General features: G+C 48.7%; 1 protein-coding gene across 1 annotated transcript in view; it reads right to left on the bottom strand.

The window, feature by feature from the left end:
• LOC141994199 (mitochondrial fission factor-like) overlaps positions 1-6,696 on the bottom strand; it is a 29,144-nt gene extending 22,448 nt beyond the window's left edge. Inside the window, exon 1 of the mRNA XM_074964382.1 lies at positions 6,599-6,696. The gene's annotated coding sequence lies outside the window, so the exon portion shown is untranslated. The remainder of the gene's footprint in view (positions 1-6,598) is intronic.
• Positions 6,697-7,645: the final 949 nt, after the last annotated feature.

The following is a 7,645-nucleotide window of genomic DNA, read 5'->3' on the forward strand; positions in this document are numbered from 1 at the left end:
CCCAGGGTGCTGTAAAACCCCGTAGCCAGTTCTATGTGCCCCATTCCTTTGCAAACATAGGGGACACCCTGGGTGGGCTGGGATAGCATGGAGCCAGAGTACAATGCGCTGCAGCCATTCTCAGCTGGCAGAGGAGACTAAATGGCTTCATGCAGAGCCGCCCTCATGCTGCTCTAAGTCATACTGGTGGCTGATTCAGCCCCCAGGGCTGAGGCTCAACAGAGCTAATAGAGACCTTAGAGCCACTCCCCACCCTGACTCTCACTCAAGGTTCTGCACTGACCACAGCTCGACCAGGCCCAGAGATCTGGCCCAAAGAATCTATCACAGGAGAAAAAAGAAAAGGAGTACTTGTGGCACCTTAGAGACTAACCAGTTTATTTGAGCATGAGCTTTCGTGAGCTACAGCTCACTTCATCGGATGCATAGCATATCGTGGAAACTGCAGAAGACATTATATACACACAGAGACCATGAAACAAAACTTCCTCCCACCCCACTCTCCTGCTGGTAACAGCTTATCTAAAGTGACCATCAAGTAGGGCCATTTCCAGCACAAATCCAGGTTTTCTCACCCTTCCCCCCCCACACACACACACACACACACTCACTCTCCTGCTGGTAATAGCCCATCCCTCTTTGAAACCTCTCTTTATAATGCGCATGATAATCAAGGTGGGTCATTTCCAGCACTAATCCAGGTTCTCTCACCCCCACCCCAACCACCCCCCTCCAAAAACCACACACACAAACTCACTCTCCTGCTGGCAATAGCTCATCTTACAATGTGCACAGCAATAATCCAAGTTTAACCAGAACGTCTTGGGGGGGGGGGGGGGGGTTGTAGGAAAAAAACAAGGGGAGACAGGCTACCTTGCATAATGACTTAGCCACTCCCAGTCTCTATTCAAGCCCAAATTAATAGTATCCAATTTGCAAATGAATTCCAATTCAGCAGTTTCTCGCTGGAGTCTGGATTTGAAGTTTTTTTGCTTTAAGATAGCGACCCTCATGTCTGTGATTGCGTGACCAGAGAGATTGAAGTGTTCTCCGACTGGTTTATGAATGTTATAATTCTTAACATCTGATTTGTGTCCATTTATTCTTTTACGTAGAGACTGTCCAGTTTGACCAATGTACATGGCAGAGGGGCATTGCTGGCACATATCACATTGGTGGATGTGCAGGTGAACGAGCCTCTGATAGTGTGGCTGATGTTGTTAGGCCCTGTGATGGTGTTCCCTGAATAGATATGTGGGCACAGTTGGCAACGGGCTTTGTTGCAAGGATAGGTTCCTGGGTTAGTGGTTCTGTTGTGTGGTATGCGGTTGTTGGTGAGTATTCGCATCACAGGAGACTTTCAAAGCCATCAGAGGGCAAGTTTTTATTATTTGCACTACGGTTGCACCTGGAGGCCCCCTCCCGCCCCAAAAATCAAGAATCAGGGCGCCTTTGCAGTAGGTGCTGTACAAATAGCATAACAAGCAATCCCTGCCCCAGAGCTCACAACCCGGGTTATGAGAAAGCACAGCAGGTGAAAGAAAGGAGTGGGTGGGGTGGAAGGACCAGGTGACTGCGAAGCAACCCGTTTCCATCATGATCAGCAGTCTCCCTTTGCCACCTGCCTCAGTCAGTCGGTTCTCTCTTCATTAAATCAAGTCAAATCTTTACTTAAATAAAAAAAAACAGAAACTTATCTGACATCAACTGCTAGACTCTCCTGCTTTCACGTGTATGCTCAAGAGAGCTGCGTTCCCCCAGGTCTGTTCCACAGTGTCAAAGTGGGGGCTTCTCCTGACAAGTATCAGTTCAATGGCATCCTCAACTGAGTTGTTCCTTGGAGCCCCATTAGAAGAACAAGAGAACATAAGAATGGCCATATGGGTCAGACCAAAGGTCCAGCTAGCCCAGTATCCTGTCTTCCGACAGTGGCCAATGCCAGGTGCCCCAGAGGGAATGAACAGAACAGGCCATTGAGTGATCCATCCCCAGTCATCCAATCCCAGCTTCTGGTAGTCAGAGGCTAAGGAGACCCAGAGCCTCGGATGATGTTCCTGACCATCTTGGCTAACAGCCATTGATGGCCCTATCCTCCATGAACTGACCCAATTATACTTTTGGCCTTCACAGCAACCCCTGGCAACAAGTTCCACAGGTTGACTGTGTGTTGGGTGAAGAAATACTTCCTTACGTTTGTTTTAAACCTGCTACCTATTAGTGTCATTGGGTGACCCCTGGTTCTTGTGTTACGTGAAGGGGTAAACACTTCCTTATTTACTTTCTTCACCTCGTTGATGATTTTATAGACTCTGCCATATTCCCCCCTCCCACCTTAGTCGTCTCTTTTCCAAGCTGAGAAGTCCCAATCCTTTTAATCTCTCCCTGTGGAAGCTGTTCCTAATGTGCCTAATCATTTTTGTTGCCCTTCTCTGTACCTTTTCCAATTCTAATATCTTTTTTGATATGGGATGACCGGACCTGCACACAGTGTGGGCATTCCATGGATTTACATAGTGGCATCAGGGCACTCCAGAAAAGCAGTTGCTGAACTTTATGCATATGATTAAGTCCATTCACAGATTGTTATGCCGGAGGTCAGAACAGATAAACGATCCTTGTTGGCCTAACAAAGGCCAAGAGAGAGTCACTGTACCAAAGACCTTACAATGTTACGCAAGATGGGGTGTGGGGGGGGGGGGTGAAGAGAAACTGAGGCATAGTGAGGGGAAGTGACATGCCCAGGATAATCCAGCAAACTAGTGGCAGAGACAGGAATAGAAGCCACATCTTAGGAGTCCCAGTCCACTAAACCGGTTTTTATCCGCTGTATTGAATCAGGGCCTGAATGCAGATGCTAAAGCAGTGACAGGCACTTCTAAAAACCTGTTACAAGTTTTAACAGCACATACCCCACACTGCTATCCCAGAACGGTCTGCAGAGCACATCCTTAAACTAGCTCTGTCCTCTCTTCCATCCCAGCCCCCCAAATCCTGAAAAAATAGAGGTATCTTGCGGCCAGCCTTGGAGATCAGTAGATCTAGGCCAGGGGTGGGCGAACTATGGCCCACGCAGGCCGGATCTGGCCCATCAGGGCTTGGGATCTGGCCCACAGGATTACCAGCCCCGTGGTGCTGCGGGGCCAAGGCAGGCTTCCTGCCTGCCCTGGCCCCGCACCACTCCCGGAAGCAGCCGGCACCACGTCCCCGTGGCCCTTGAGGGAGAGAGGGCACAGAGGGCTCCGCGTGCTGCCCTTGCCTGCAGGCACCGTCCCCCGCAGCTCCTGTTGGCCAGGAACAGGGAACCACATCCAATGGGAGCTTCGGGGGAGGTAACCGCAGGCAAGGGCAGCGGACGGAGTCCTCTCCCCTCCCCCATCCCCTAGGGGCCACAGGGACATCGTGCCAGCCACTTCCAGGAGTGGCACAGGGCCAGGGCAGGCAGGGAGACTGCCTTAGCCCCACTGCATGCCACTGCCACCCTGGAGTGGCTCAAGGTAAGCAGCACCATGCCGAAGCCAAAACCCTGAACCCCTCTGCACTCCAGCCCCCTGCCCTGAGCCCCCTGCCCTCCAACACCCTGCTGTGAGTCCCCAGTACACCCTGTACCCCAAATGCTTGCCCTGAGCCCCTTCCTGCACACCACACCCACACCCCAACCCCAGCCCTACATTCATGGCCCTGGATGCCATTTCCCCACTCAAATGTGGCCCTCAGACCAAAAAGTTTGCCCACCCCTGATCTAGGCCCTGGTAGACCAAGAGACAAAGTAAATGCCAGAGTCAGTGAACCCTCACAGACAGACCCTTTCTCCAGACCCCTAGCTCACTGATCACAACTGTAGCGTATGCAATCTATGGTCTTTTCCTTCAGGTTTTTGCTGTGTTATAAAGCAATGTGGGTCATTAGAAAATCGACATTAAAAGAAGCCATGCTCAATTCGTGCACAGTGGAAGATCTGTTCGTTTTCTAATCACCAATGGAAATATCACAGCTTCTAAAGAGCTCAGGGACCAGAGGGGAATGAGGATGTAGGCCCCAAGGAGAGTCAGACTATTAAGACTAAAAATTCAGCTGTCAAAATACATGAGAATGAAGCGCTCAAGCAGATGGATTTCCTTCTTTAAAAAAAAAAAAAAAGAAAAGAAAAAGAAAAGAAAAACTACACAAAAACAAAAAGAAAACAAAAAAACCAAACACCTTTCTTCAGGGCTTTTTTTGTAGCCGCAGAATAAGCCCATCACATCAGCAGAACAGGAGTGGCTTTTGGGCTGATTCTCTGCATTTTAAGCATCAAAAGTCAGAGAGAGTTTCTGACTCAGCCAACCCTTCCTGAGGGGGGCACTCAGGAGCCCCTTGTCTGGAGGGAACCACCTGCCCTTATTGCATGAAAAGCTTCGCCAGGTAATGTGACCCCACAAGTGCTGGATGGGGGTTTAAATATGCGTTAAGGACCCTGTGGAATATCTGCCCTTCTCCTCTGAAGACATAAGGTCTAATCCTGTTCAAGTCACACATGGAAGTGACTTCGTTGGCCTCAACTTTGTCAATCTTACTGTAAAGAGAGGACCGGAACACTAGGCAACACCCATTGCTGGAGTGTAGGGTGCTGCAGAGCAAGGGCGAAGGGGCACTGGCAGAGCTGCATGGAGAGCCCAGGGATGAACCAGAGGTGCTGAAGGTTTGGGACTGAGATGGATAGGCGGAGCAAGTGGGTGGGCAGGACTGGAATGACAGGGAGGGCTGAGGTGCATGAATGGAGCTGTGAGTGCCTAGTAGGGGGACGGCCGATTTAGGTTAGAGGTGCATTGGCAGAGCTGGGGGACAGGAAGTGCTGAGGAGCATTTCAGATCCCCCACACACACACACACACACCTTTGACCCAAACACTGACCTTATTAGGCACTGGCAAGGGGACAGTGCATTGCTAACAAATCCATTCTTTGGATCAGATGTTAAAAAAAATTGAGATCACTTCGGGCTCCCTGTACTGGGAAGGTGTCATGTGCTTTACACAGAGAGTAAAGGATGACCAGCGTTTTGTGCTCAGTCTCATTAAACCCTCCATGAGCTGTGGCAGTTGGGTAGGAGCTATTATGGATTGTTTAACAGGCCACGTTCTGAGCCAGTGGGGGTAGAAGTAACTCTCCTGACATCTGCCTACACCAGATTGGAATTTGATCCAGCGACTGCTACGTTTGCCTGCACAGTGACTGCATTCCCACAGGTAACCCGTCCCTGCAGAAAGCACTCCAGGACACCACAAGTAGCAGAGGTGTTATCGGAAACAAGTGCATTGTCCTGCTTAATGAATCAAGCTCTGCCCTTAGCGCCAAAGGCTTCTGGGAGCAGCCTGGCTTGCAGCAGGGCATCGGGCCAAGGAAGGAAAAGCAGGTGGGCTCCATGTGCGAGGAGGCGAGCAACACATACAGCAATAGCAGGGGAGGCAGAGTAGAGAATGAGCTCTACTGACATCCACAAGAGGGGGCCTTGTAATATCACAAGCAGCAAGAGCTGAGCTCCAGCCATGAGGAACAGGAGGGCTGGCTTTGCCCTGTTAGGCTGGTATATGTATCACATACTCTTCAGTGTGTGTGTGATTACATATGCCAGCCTAATACAAATCAGAGGGGAAACCCCCACGTCCAAAAACAGAACTCATTTAATTTTCCCTACAGAAAACAACAATGAAGCCCTAGCTGGGAGGGAAACAGCCCAAGGTAAACTGCACCAGGCTTATGCTGAAATCAAGAGGCAGAACTCCAGTCAGGAGAGAGATTTGTTTCCAGCTCACCTTAGGCGGCAGCCAATCACCCCTGCCCCAAGATAAACAATCATTCCTCCCCAGTCCTGATCCTGTCCCTGGAACATAGGGAAGCTCTGTAAACACACTTCTCCCTGCAAGTCACAGGCATACATACCTGATATTCTTAATCTTGGTTTTGTGAGGTTTTTTTAAAAATACAACAATAATTTTTATGGAACTCTGAACAGCCTTCTATCAGGTCAAGCTTCAGCAGGGTATGGTACATGCAGATGTAAACTTCTCCTTCTACGATTTCTTACTGTCCCTTTGTACATGACAACAACTGTAAATCCCTTTGTACAAATTCTGCAATTATTTTTGTTCTTCCCAAAATCTTTTTTCAAGGAGCACTTTGGGTGATGCAGATTAAAAGGGGAAAAGTGTGATCTGTTTTTATTTTAGCATGAGCTCTTTAAAAACAATATTTTGGAAAAGAAAATATCATTTTCACTTCCAAGTCAACACGAGTGAAAAATGGACATTAAACAAACCAAACAAACTAAAAAAAAAAAAAAAAAAAAAAAGTAAAGTCAAGAAAGCTAAGCCAGGAGCCTGATGTCTTTGTCAGGCCGTAGCTAGGAAGAGAGAGAAGCTGGAATCGTTCACGTAGTTAGCCCAGGCAAGTCCAGAGTGAATTGCTCCAGAAAGGAAACTAAAACTTTGCTATGTTGTGCACCCTCTCTAAAGCCACAAACCCACCATCCCCCTTTGCTCTAGCCAACTTTGTTCCCCTTTCAGCGACTAGCTTCATGGTATTCTTGTGTTATTTCCAGTTTATTAATGAAACTTACTAACCTGTAAACAACTCTTCTTCCGGTCCCTTGCAATCAGCTGGACGGTGATGTCAACCCCAGAAGTCCTGATCCCTCCCATTTTGGCAGTTTAGGCTCCAGAAAAGCTGTGGGATTGGCTGAATGATACAGCTGTCCTTCACTCTTTTAAAGAGACAGAAGGACCGGTTAATGAGACATGGCAGGTGGCTAATTAGCACCTGTCTTCTTGTCTGTGGGAGTTAGAAATCCACTTACCTTGTTACGCACACAATATGTTCGGCATTTTCCCTCAAGCCTCCTGGCTGGAGAGTTTCATCCAGCACTAATCCCTGACATGGCAAACAGCTAACTCTTAGTGGCTGTGTGACACTTTGCTTTTCTACATGACTTTGCTTCTGAGGACCTCCAAGCATTTTACAAACACTAATGACTTCAACCTGTCAGGGAGAGGTAAGTAGCTACCATCTGCAGACTTGGTGACGTGACTGGTCTAAGATCATTTCACCAAGGCAGAGCCAGGAATAGAAGTAAAATCCTCAAGCTTTAACCACTAGACTGTTCTCCCTCCCATAAGGGCCCTAAGACAATGCTCTTCTGCCATTCCCAGGAGACTGCTTTCAATTCTTTGTAAGGAAGTTATTAGTTTTACTGCCATAGTGTTTAAAAGCTCCAGTCCTGGACCAGGACTCCATTGTGCTGGATACTGTACAAACAGAACAGAGAGCTTCCAATCTAAGTATTAGTGTGAACACAGGATTGTGAAAAATTCCTCTGCTCCAACTGTGTTTTCCCCATCTGACATTACAATCCCCTGAGTGACATTTTAAGGTGCTTTCCATCTACAACACCCTGGCTGCCCATGAGGCTGCTCCACCCTCACAGCCGGGTGTTCCTGCTGTCAGTCACTAGATTTGCACTCTGGGGGACTGGAAGTGGGATAATGGCAGTGGAGGGCTCTCCGCTCTAGAACTCAGTCCCCAGATAGATTGGGACCGTGCACTTGCTAGAGGGGCAGCGGTGTAAGAGAAACATGCTCTCTGGGGATTCGAGGGGGCTGGTGTCTCAGCTC

This window comes from Natator depressus, chromosome 9 (genome assembly GCF_965152275.1).
Source record: "Natator depressus isolate rNatDep1 chromosome 9, rNatDep2.hap1, whole genome shotgun sequence".
Classification (NCBI taxonomy): domain Eukaryota; kingdom Metazoa; phylum Chordata; order Testudines; family Cheloniidae; genus Natator; species Natator depressus.